Below are 12,538 nucleotides of genomic sequence, written 5' to 3' on the forward strand. Positions count from 1 at the left end.
TCTACCTTTGGATCCATGACGGCCACACCACGGGGTGCACCAACTTCATCACAGCCGGCAAGGCTAGCGCAATTTGGAAGACCGGGAAGAAGTCTGATAGCTTCAGGAGCAAGTGGGTTATGATATATGCCAAGCGTGTCCACCCATGGCTGAATCTGCCGATAGGAATGCCCCGACCAGATGAGGGGTGGTCCTACGCGAAGCTTATTGACGATCGGGCGAAGCTGGCGTTGGAGAAGATGAACGTTGACCTGAGGCCGGGCAACGCGAAGGCGGCGAAGCTGACGGGGGCCATGCTCCTGAGGGAATTCTTGGTGCTGCAGGTGGCTCCTCTCCAGGCGCGCACGCGCCCCTTGTGGACGCTTGCGGATGGAGTAGACATGCACCGCTTGAGTCTGAAGGCCTTCTCCAATGAGGAGTTGACCGTGGCCCTCCGTCTCCTAGTTGGAGACGACCAAGAGTATCCGCCGAATCCCCACACTTCCGTGTTCCTCCGGAAGGACAGGGCGGAGGTCGTAGCCGCCATACCCACTTTTGACGGGCACAGCCTGGTGCCGCCAGCGCCTTCTGAAGCTCCAGTGGCGACAACGACGATGGACGTGTCTTCTAGTGATTCCTGTAGGGACGAAGAGGAGGAGGCGGACGAGGATCGTGACTCAGAGGCGGCCCCCGAAGAGATGGGGGAGACCTCCCCCTTACGCAAGGCCGACATCCTCCGCCTCCTGCCTGACGACGATGGCGAGGCCGATGGCCTCCTGAAAGAGTGGGAGCCGCCCGTGGTTCTGACGAAAGGCAGGTCGGCGCTGCTCTCCCGGGGCGACACTCCTGCCTCATCGCCGCCTAGAGCTGCCTCCAGCCCAGCTGCTGCCCCTGCTTCTACTCCCGGAGCTGGTGCGCCCATGCCTTGGGCCGCGAAGCTCTCTGGCTTCAAGCTCCCGAAGCGGAGGGACTATGCCATGGTGGACCAGTAAGTGTTCTCGCCCTGCCTTGTTTTTGCTTCTGGTGCTTGTCCTTGACTCTTCTTCTTCGTTGTGCAACTAGGCCGACGCCTGCGGTGAAGAGGAGAAGGGAGGGCGAGGTGGTGCTGCTTGAGCCCAGGTCGCCTCCTGCGGCCGCACCCCTCTCCATGAGTAAAGCTGGAGACGGCGCTCGTGCTTCTCCAGCCCGATCATCCTCGCGAGGCTGGGTGGAGCATCCTCGGGAGGGGTCAGTCCCCGACGCCCCGCCGGCTTCGGAGGTGCCAGCATCCGGCTCGGGTGCTGGGGTCCCCGAGGCTTAGGAGCCTTTGGACTCCCAGGCCATGGTGACAATGTCGCCTCCTCCTCCTTCTGCTATGCTACTGACCTCAGGTTCCTACGCCTCTCCTGACGTCCTAGAGTGGGCTCTTTCTGCGATGGCCCTTCTGCGAGAAGACCTTCAGGGCTCTGACCGTCGCCTGGTGGTCGGACGCCTAGAACTGGTCCGGCTAGCTACATTCTGATGCATCCATCCGGGCAGCACTGAGCCAAGTTGTTGCTGACTCCAGGAAGGACAACCATTGCTCAGGTCATGGCCGCCTGCGAGGTGGCGCTGAAGGATGCCGAAACTGCCCAGGACCGCTGCCGGTCGCTGGCAGCCGAGCTGGAGACCGTGCAGAGGGAGCACGCGAGGAAAGCCCGAGACTGCAAGGCGGAGGAGGAGAAGATGAAAGCCCAGGAGGACGCCGTCAAGGATCACTACGCCGAACTGGAGCAGCTGGCGAAGGCACAGGCCACGGAGAGTAGCCGGCTGGAGGAGCTGGAGCAGAAGCTAAAGGCGGAGAATGCCGTGCTCGACGCCAAGGCGAAGGTCCTGACCGAGGACCAGTCGCCTTCAGGCTCCTTGAAGGGAAGGCTCGGACGGTGCTGAAGTCGCTCTACAAGAAGGGCCTGGAGGAGCCGCTGGTTGCCAATGATGAGGGCCCCAACCAGCTGGTTCCTTTCCCGGTTGATGTGCTCGAGGACGCCGTGAGCGGTATCGGCCCCATGGCAGAGGGAGAAGCCCGCGTGCTCTCCTTAGCAGCGCTGACGCGCGTCTTTAGCCACCTACACCTTTGCGACCCCGCCGCCCGCCTTGACGAGCCGCTGGAACCTGTGAAAGACGAGCATTACGAGGCCGCTGCTGCAGCCGTGAAGGGTCGGGTGTAGGCCCTACTGAAGAGATTCGACGCCTTCGTTCCCGCACCGCCGGCCGGCGGTGCTACCGATCCCGCAACTCCGGCTGGTGGTGCAGGTGAATGCGACGCCGTTGGGGGAGAAGCATCCCTTGCAGGCGGCGGCGACGTCCAGGGATGACGAGGCAACCTGCTGGCAGCTCCTTTCCTTTTTTAACTTCTGCAATATGCACCATGCCTCGTGGAGGCATTAAACTCTCGTTTGATTTCAGGGGAACAATATGTCCTGTAATATTTGCTTTGAAATTCTGTGATTCCCTTTCTATTTGCTTGATGTTCTACGTCGGCAGGGCCCAACCCGGCGCATACCTTAGCCGCCATTAGGCCGACCGGATCACCAGGACGGACCAAGGAGTGAGGGGCTACATGATCAGTTAGGCTCCTGAGTCGCAATGCTCAGGAGTCCCCCTTGGCGCGCAAACAGCTTATAGAAAGGAGATCTGGGAGTAGGTCTAGTGTTCTACGTCGGCAGGGCCCGACCCCGCGCATACCTCAGTCGCCATTGGGCCGACCGGATCACCAGGACGGACCAAGGAGTGAGGGCTACGTGGTCAGTTAGGCTCCTGAGTCGCGATGCTCAGGGGTCCCCCTTGACGTTTAAACGACCTTCGTACCTTGGCTCTGCTTGGGAGGGCGCGCGACGACCAGGTCCGAGGGACCTGACAGGGTGGCCTACGCTTGGGCGTAACCCGAGCGCAGCCCCCGTGCCCAGCCCCCTCGTGTGACTCTCCCGAGGGGAGGTGTTGCGATGAGGCCAGACACCAAGATCGGAGGCTCCCTGAGGTTGATACGGCCGTGAGGCCTTCCTCAGTTGTTTATCACCAGGACGGACCATGGCGCTTCCGCACTTGCACGGGCATAGCCGCTCCTCAGCAGTGTCGACTACCAGTGCAAAGTATGGTGCTTCCACTGGTACGTGGGAGGGGACTCTCTACTGCGGAGAGCCCCCGGGCGTGTACAGCCCCACCCTGACACGTGGCTTGCACGGCAGGGCTAGATGAGGTGTATCTGGGCACTCGTGAGCCAGCGCGGGACTCACGAGGCCCTACCTCAAGGCGGGTTGCACCTGGTCTTGGTTCTTGATGGCTGCGGTGTTCCTGCGAGATGGTTAGACAACCTGCATCGAGTGGATTTCTCGAGGCTATCGCGCGAGAAGGCCAAGCACCAACGACCCCAGGAGGTGACGTGAACGGGGCCAGCCCGCCAAACAGAGCTCAGCCGTTGGATTTATCGACGCTGCAGGGACGGGCCCGAGCACATATGTCGTGCCTAGCCTTCTTATGCGAAGGATCGTGAAGAAAGACCATCGGCGCACGGCTCCCTTGGTGGGTGACAATCAAGCAGGTGATAACCATAGGTAGATTATGCACGAAAGCAACTAGCTTAGGTAAATGCGATAACAATACATGCCACTGGGATGGACCCAAGCGGCCTGGGGTTGATGCAGCCCGAGGGGTGCTCCCAGCAGAGTGAACTAAATATGCAAGTTGATACATGCCGCAGGGACGGACCCACACGGCTTGGGGACGATGCAGCCTAGGGGCGCTCCCAGCTAAATGAACTTGGAAAGATGTCACCCGGTTTGGTTGCCGAAGGAGTGTTGGGGCAGCTGAAGACACGTAGTGAAGAAGTCGCTCCTCACAAGCCGCCGAGGCCCTGAGCCTCGGGAGGCTCTAGAGGCTCAGGTGGCCTCCGGAGGACCATCTCCATCTCCGCCAGGACCGCGTGGTGCCTGGCCTCCTGACCTGCCAGGACGCTCCGCAGACCGCGCTAGAAGGCGGCAGCCACGCTCGGCAGGCCGAACGGCATGCGAATGTAGCTGTGAGGCGGGCCCTCACACCGACAAGCACACGAAGGCCAGAAGCGCTCCTGAGATGCGGCCCTATTGAGCCCTTGGTGTCGATGCAGACGCGCAGCTCACCACCCTCGCCTTGGTGGGGAACAATGCTAGGTGGGCAACGGTCACCGCGTATTGCTCTTGCTTCCCGAAGCTCTTGAGATGCCTTGGTGATGAACTCCTGAGCGCCGGGCGCTCCTCGCCCGGTGTCCTCCTGAGGGAAACGTGTCGCAAAGCACACCTTCATGTGGCGCGGATCCTGAAGTGGCGCCGTTGGAGGTGCCGCTCCCTTGAGGCCTAGTGCGGGGTAGCTTCTTCTTCTTCTTGGGGTTGGCCTCTGGAGGGTACTGCGCACCCGCACTGTCTAGGTCTTCGATTGATGCAGCTTGGAAGGCGCGCTCGAGGGAGCACACCGTGTCTCTTTCTTCGCAAGGGACCATGATGATTCCGCCGCTTCCCGGCATCTTCAGGACATTGTAGCCATGGTGGGTAACTTCCATGAATTTGGCTAGTGATGGGTATCCGAGGATGGCATTGTACGGCAGGTGGATGTGGGCGAAGTCGAAGTCGACGAGCTCGGTGTGTTAGTTGTCGCGCTGACCGAAGGTGACAGGGAGGCAAGCTTGCCATATTGGGATGGTGGAGCCGTCTGTCACTCTTGAGAAAGGCCTGGTAGGCTGGAGCTGATCGCATGGCACTTGAAGGCTGTTGAATGTCTCGACGGACAGGACACTGAGTCATGCGCCGCCGTCGATCAGGGTCTTGGTAACTTGGACATTGCTGATGACGAGCGAACAGAGCATCGGGAGGACGCCAACGGTTGCCGCGCATTTGAGCTGGTCCGCCAAGCTAAAAGTGATGGCGTACTTGGACCACCTGAGTGGGCGCGTAGCCTCGAGCTTGGGGAGGGCTGCATTTACTTCACGGGAGAACTGCTTGAAGATGTGTTGGGAGGCTGGGGCCTGAGCGCTACCCAAGATGCATGCGATGGCGCGCGGCTCCTGAAAACCCCCAGCCCCTTCATCCTGTTGATGGTCATCGTTCCTTCTTGGCGGCGACAGCGGAGGGAGACCAGGGTTGCCCTGAGGACGATCCTCACGAGGCTGGTCCCTCTAGGCGCCCTCACGAGGCTGGTCCTGCCAACGATCCTCCCGAGGTTGGTCGCGCCACTCTTGGAGGGGCCCACGATCGTCCCAACGTCCTCCACCTCGTCCACCTCCTCGGCCGTGGCCCCGGTCGTTGCGCTCGGGGCGTCGACCGAAGCGTCCATCTCGAATGGCCCTAAGCTCTTGACAATCATTAGTGTTGTGTGTGCGCATGTTGTGGAAGGCGCAGAATGTACGGCTGCCCTTGGATGACTCGGGAAGATCTTGGCCGTGCTTGGTGTCCAGTTCTGCTGTGAGCACGGCCACCCCCATGCGCTTCACGTCCTTGACCTTGGCCTTCTTCTCCTCTGGATCCGCGGCGAGGAGCTCGAGGAGGGAGAGACGCCCCTCCTCAGCCCTCGCACACTTGGTTGCTATGTTGAACAGTTCCAAGGTCGTGCACAAATCCTCATGGATGGCGAGGTCCTCCTTCATATTGACGTCGCGGACGCCGTCAGAAAACACCGAGATGATGGCCTCATCCGTCACCTTGGGGATCTTGATACATGCATTGTTGAACTGCTGGATGTACTTCTGCAGGGTTTCTACTGGTTGTTGCTTGATGCGGTGCATGTCACCTGCGACCGGGGGGTGGTCGCGAGTGCCCTGGGAGTTGGCAATGAAGTGGTTGTGCATCTCATCTCACGAGGAAATCGAGCCTGGGGGCAGGTTCAGGAGCCATGAGCGGGTGCCGTCCTTGAGAGCCATGGGAAACCTGTTCGCCATGACCTTTTCGTTGCCGTTGGCCGCTTCGATGCTCAGCTTGTAGAGCTACAGAAACTCTGCAGGGTCGGGAGTGTCGTCGTAGCAAGGAGGCAGATAAGGCTTGAACTTTCCCGGCCAGACGACGCTACACAGCTCAGGAGTGAAGGCGCGGCAGCCCGCCGTGGCCACCGGGGCCCGTCGTGGAGGCGGAGCTTGACCTTGGCGTCCATGCGCTGCCACGACAACTGGCCCGTGGCCCTGCCACAGCTAGCGGTCCTGACGTGGTGGTGCTAGAAGCGGTGGAGCATCTTCTTGCAGACGGGGAACCTCCTGGCAACTTCTTTCTTCGTGCGTGGGCACACGGCGCGGCGGATCATGCTGTTGGGCCGCACATCTTGGAGCAAGGACATCATCTTGGCACGGGGGAGGCTGAGGCGCTCCATGAGCCGCGCGCCTCGGCGCGAGGGTGCCATCTTGGTGCTGAGGGGGTGGAGGCACTCCATGAGCCACATCGCCCGCAGCCGGGGGCGGGCGAGGCAACGAGAGGGATGGTGCTAGAGAGCCCCCGGCAGCGCTTACGAGCTCGGCGATGCGGTCCAACCAGTCCTCGTAGAGGTCGTCGACCGAGCGGTAGCACAGGAGCTCGCGTGCCATGAGCAGCATGGCCTGCCCGTCCGTGGGGGCGCATCGAGCGTGAGACGATGAGACGACCGGAGTCAGCGACAGGGTGGTGGTGCGACCGTCTCGCCGCACCGAGGGGTGCAGGGAAGAGGCTTCTTGCTCGTTTGCCGCCAGGCCAGTGGCGGTGTTGGCGGCGGGTGACGGAGAACGACGGGGAGGCCCGCCGACAGGGGCGGTTTGAGCGACACGGGTGGCAAAAGCGGCCCGGCGCTCAGCGCGGGCCCGTCGAGCGTCGGCCATGAACTTGGAGTGGTGAAGCGTGGAACGAAGAGGAAAGCTTCAGCGCACCCCTACCTGGCGTGCCAAATGTCGGATTCGGGTTCCGGCAAAACCCTTGAGGTTCGAACACTAGGGTGCGCACGAAGATCTCTCACCCCCCCTCTAACTCGCACACTTTGTGATCTCACGGCCTAGCTCGACAAACCCAAAGAACATGAGACACAAGATTTATACTGGTTCGGGCCACCATTGTTGTGTAATACCCTACTCCAGTGTTGTGTGGTGGATTGCCTCTTGGGCTGAGGATGAATAGTACAAGCGAAGAACAGCCTCGCGAGGTGAGGTGTTCTTGTACTTGGTGTGCTTGTGTGGTTGAAGATTGGGCTCTCTCCTATGGTGGTGGCTAGTCCTATTTATAGAGGCCCTGGTCCTCTTCCCAAATATTGAGCGGGAAGGGATCCCACAACAGCCAAATTCAAAGGGAGACAACTAGTACAAGCTATCCTGACAAAAGTAGTCTTCGCCTGCCAAAGGCTCTGGTGGTGACACCGTCTTGGGCTCCACGGTGACCTCCGTCTTTCCGTCCTACTAGTCTTGGTCTAGTTGCACGGATATGGAAACCTTTGCCTGATGCCTCGGGACTCCTCGCCTGCGCTTTCCCCTTTAGGACCAAAGAGGAAACGAGGACACTGCACGCTCTAGCACCCGCCTGGTTCCAGTCATCATGGCTTGCGTCACAGGAACGTCGCGAGGTGTCCCTTGCCTTGATCTCTCCGCCCCTCGCGAGCCAGCCTGGTGAGGCTGCCCCTGAGGAGGTCTTGCATTGTCCGCTTCGCGAGGCTCGGCCCCACATGAGGGTCTTGAATGTTTGCTGGTGAAGATGGGCCGTACGGGGCCGCTGGTGGAGCCGCGCTACGGGCCGTAGGCAGGCAAGTCTGGGAACCCCCGTTCCCAGAACGCCGACAGATGATTAGTGTAGATCTCACATTGATTATCGAGAAGGTAATGTCACCATAGCTTAAAAGCATAGATAACTATAGCAAGTTCGAGATCATGAGCTGGGTAGTTCTCTTCATGAGGACGCGACTTTCGAGAGGCATAAGAAATCACCTTGCACTCTTGCATTAGGAAACAACCTAATCCTTGACGAGATGCATCACAATAAATCATGAAATCCTAGCGAGAATCTAGAGGAGCAAGCACTGGTGCAGATGTCAGCTTGTCCTTGAGTGTTTGGAAACTTTCCTGACATTTGTCTGTCCACTCGAACTTAACGCCTTTGTGAAGCAGATTGGTCAGGGGCTTGGCAATCTTGCAAAAGTTCTCGACAAAACGGCAGCAATAGCTGGTGAGTCCATGCAAACTTCTAACTTGCTTAACATTCTTCGGAGGAATCCAGTCAAGAATATCCTAAACTCATTCTGGGATGACATCAATACCATCCTTGGAAATCACATGACCAAGGTAGGTCACTTCGGATAACCCGAATTCACATTTGGATTATTTGGCATATAGTTGAAGCTCTCGAAGCTTTTCCAGTACAAGACGAAGATGTTCAGCATGTTCTTCCTTATTCTGGAATACACCAGGATATTATCTAGATAAACTATGACAAACTTGTTGAGGTAATCCATGAAGATATAGTTCATCGAGCAGGTGAACATTGATGGAGCATTGGTTAAGCCAAAAGACATGACAATATACTCGTAAGAACCATAGCGAGTAAAGAAGGCTGTCATTTGAATGTACTCTTCACGAACTCGGATCTGGTGTTATCCCAATCTCAAATCAAGTTTAGAGAATACTGAGGAACTAGCAAGTTGGTCATCCAGATCGTTGATTCTGGGAAGCACATACTTGTTCTAAATTGTTGCTTGGTTGATAGGTTGATAATCTTGAATGAACCGATTTGTTTTATCCTTCTTAACAAAGAGAGAAGGTGATCCCCAAGCAGAGGAACTAGGATGAATAAAACCCTTACGAAGTGATTTGTCAACTTCCTCCTTAAGTTCATGGAATTCATGCGGCGGCATCTTGTATGGGTGCTTGGCAATAGGAGTAGTGCCCGGTTTCAAGTCTATGACGAATTCGACAGCTCTAGGTGGGGGTATTCCTAGAAGTTCTTGTGGAAAGACATCTTGGAATTCATGAATGACTGGGATGTTCTCTATTCCCTCAAGAGGTGAAGCATTTAATGCATTCAGTGCATATATTTGGCTCTCGGCACTCTGAGCAGTTCGGGCTGAGTATTGGATTGTCTGGCTAGAAGGGTGAGTGAGCTGGACTATTTCAATTGCACGGTCAATCAGGGTTTGATGAGGATCCAACCAATTCATGCCCAGATTGACATGGATCCTGGAGAGCTAACCACCAGCAGAGGGTGCAAGTTTTCGAATGATAACTCTTGCTGGCGTGCAAACGCTTCAGAAATGAAAGAATGTGATTCTCCTGAATAAAAAATAATAGAAGCTGGGACTAAAGTCACTAGAAGGGTACCCATCACAATTTTGGGGCCCCGTCGAGCTTCTTCAACCTTTACATGATTAACATGACCACGACCGAGTGCAGCTAGCCTGGCATTAAGGTTTCTGGGCTGACGAGCTCGTGCATTTTGATTCTGGGTTGGGCGGCAGCTGGCAGCACTTGCCCTGGCTGTCCACACTTGCGGCATAAACCATCATTATGGGGAGGAGCCATAGCATTGAAATGTCCACCCTGAATCATTAGTTGTCTCATCGATGGAGGCAGACAAGGTGCGACGTAAGATGACCTTGGTGTTTGAGCAGCTTGGTGATAAATATTGTGCGGGATCCAGACTTGATGTTTCTGAGCAGGCTGACCTGAGGATGGGCCAACATCTTGAGTATGCTTGAGCGACTCCTGGTACTCAATCAGAGCAGTTTCAGCTCGGAAAGCTTGGCTGACAAGCGTCAATAAGTCTGCGCAATCTGATATGTCCATTTTGCATCATGTTTTATTACTGTTATTTATAATGCTTTTATCCATAATAATGCTTTTTGGAGTAATTCTAATGTATTTTCTCTCATAATTTGCAAGGTACACACCAAGAGGGAGAATTCTGGCAGTTGGAAATCTGGACCTGGAAAAGCTACGTCAGGCCACCTATTCTGCACAACTCCAAACAAGTTGAAACTTCATGGAGATTTGTATGGATTATTTAAGAATTATTGGAGCAAATAACTACCAGTGGGGGCCCACCAGGTGGGCACAACACACCTGGGCGCGCCAGGGAGCCTAGGCGCGCCCTGGTGGGTTGTGCCCTCCTCGGCCCACCTCCGGTGCCCATCTTTTGGTATATAAGTCATTTTGACCTAGAAAAAATAAGGAGAGGACTTTCGGGACGAAGAGCCACCGCCTCGAGGCGGAACTTGGGTAGGAGCACTTTTGCCCTCCGGCGGAGCGATTCCACCAGGGGAACTTCCCTCCTGGCGGGGGAAATCATCATCATCATTATCACCAACAACTCTCCCATCTTGGGGAGGGCAATCTCCATCAACATCTTCAACAACACCATCTCCTCTCAAACCCTAGTTCATCTCTTGTGTTCAATCTTGTTACTGGAACTATAGATTGGTACTTGTGGGTGACTAGTGGTGTAGATTACATCTTGTAGTTGATTACTATATGATTTATTTGGTGGAAGATTATATGTTTACATCCAATATGCTATTTAATACCCCTCTGATCATGAGCATGTTTATCATTTGTGAGTAGTTACCTTTGTTCTTGGGGTCACGGGAGAAATCATGTTGCAAGTAATCATGTGAATTTGATATGTGTTCAATATTTTGCTAGTATGTATGTTGTGATTCCCTTAGTGGTGTCATGCGAACGTCAACTACATGACACTTCACCATATTTGGGCCTAAGGGAATGGATTGTGGAGTAGCAATTATATGATGGGTTGCGAGAGTGACAGAAACTTAAACCCCAGTTTACGCGCTATTCCGTAAGGGACCGATTGGATCCAAAAGTTTAATGATATGGTTAGAATTTATTCTTAATACTTCTCTCCTAGTTACGGATGCTTGCAGGAGGGTTAATCATAAGTAGGAGGTTTGTTCAAGTAAGAACAACACCTAAGCACCGGTCCACCCACATATCAAATTATCAAAGTACCGAACACGAATTAAACCAACATGATGAAAGTGACTAGATGAAATTCCCGTGTACCCTCAAGAACGCTTTGCTTATCATAAGAGACCATTTTGGCCTGTCCTTTTCCTCAAAAGGATTGGGCTACCTTGCTGCACTTTAGTTACTACTATCGTTACTTGCTCGTTACAAATTATCTTGCTATCAAACTACCCTGCTACTTACAATTTCAGCACTTGTAGACATTACCTTACTGAAAACTACTTGTCATTTCCTTCTGCTCCTCGTTGGGTTTGACACTCTTACTTATCGAAAAGAGCTACAATTGATCCCCTATACTTGTGGGTCATCAAGGATATTTTCTAGCGCCATTGCTGGGGAGTGAAGCGCTTTTGGTAAGTGGAATTTGGTAAGGAAACATTTATATAGTGAGCTGAAATTTATTGTCACTTGTTACTATGGAAAGCAATCCTTCGAGGGGCTTGTTCGAGGTATCTTCACCTTGTCCGAAACCACAATTAGCTACCCCTCAACCTACTGCACGTACTAAAAATATTGAATATGAAACTCCTTTGTGTATGATAGAACAATTGCTAGCTAATCCTTATGCAGGAGATGGAACCGGACATCGTGATATGCACTTGATATATGTAGAACAAATTTGTGGATTGTTTAAGCTTGCGGGTTTACCTGGAGATAAAGTTATGAAGAAGGTTTTCCCTTTATCTTTGAAGGTAAAATCATTGGCATGGTATAGGCTATGTGATGATATTGGATCTTGGGATTGGAATCGTTTGGAATTGGAGTTCCACCAAAAAATTTATCCTATGCATCTAGTTCATCGTGATCGGAATTATATATAATTTTTGGCCTCGTGAAGGAGAAAGTATCGCTCTAGCTTGCGGGAGGCTTAAGTCAATGTTATATTCATGCCCCAATCCTGAGCTCTCAAGTGAAATTATTATCCAGAATTTTTATGCTCGGCTTTCTCGTAATGACCAAACCATGCTTGATACTTCTTGTGCTCATTCTTTTATGAAGAAGATTATTGAATTACGGCAGGATCTTTTGGAAAGAATTAAACTCAACTCTGAAGATTGGTAACTCCACAAAGGTAAAGAGTCAAGTATTAAACTTAAGTATGATTGTGTTAAACCTTTTATCGATACCGATGCTTTTCAAAATTTAGCACTAAATATGGACTTGACTCTGAGATAGTAGCCTCCTTTTATGAATCATTTGCTACGCATGTTGAACTCCCTAAGGAGAAGTGGTTTAAATATCACCCACCTATTAAAGAAGGAATTAATGAACCGGTACAAGTTAAAGAAGAAACTATTCTTTAGAATGTTGATCCAGTTGTTCCTTCTACTTATATAGAGAAACCACCTTTCCCCGTTAGGGTAAAGGAACATGCTAAAGTTTCAACTGTGGTTAACAAAAGCTACATTAGAATACCTAATTCTGATGAACAAATTAAAGTAGAACCTAGTATTGCTATGGTTAAAGATCTCTTCGAAGAAGATATGGATGGGCATGTTATTTAATTTTGTGAAGAAGCTGCTAGAATTGCCAAACCTGATAAGAAAGACAAACATAGACCTCTTGTTGGCATGCCTGTCATCTCAGTTAAAATAGGAGATC

This window comes from Triticum urartu, chromosome 2A, assembly GCF_056163025.1.
Source record: "Triticum urartu cultivar PI428250 chromosome 2A, HENAU_Tu73, whole genome shotgun sequence".
Taxonomy (NCBI): Eukaryota; Viridiplantae; Streptophyta; class Magnoliopsida; order Poales; family Poaceae; genus Triticum; species Triticum urartu.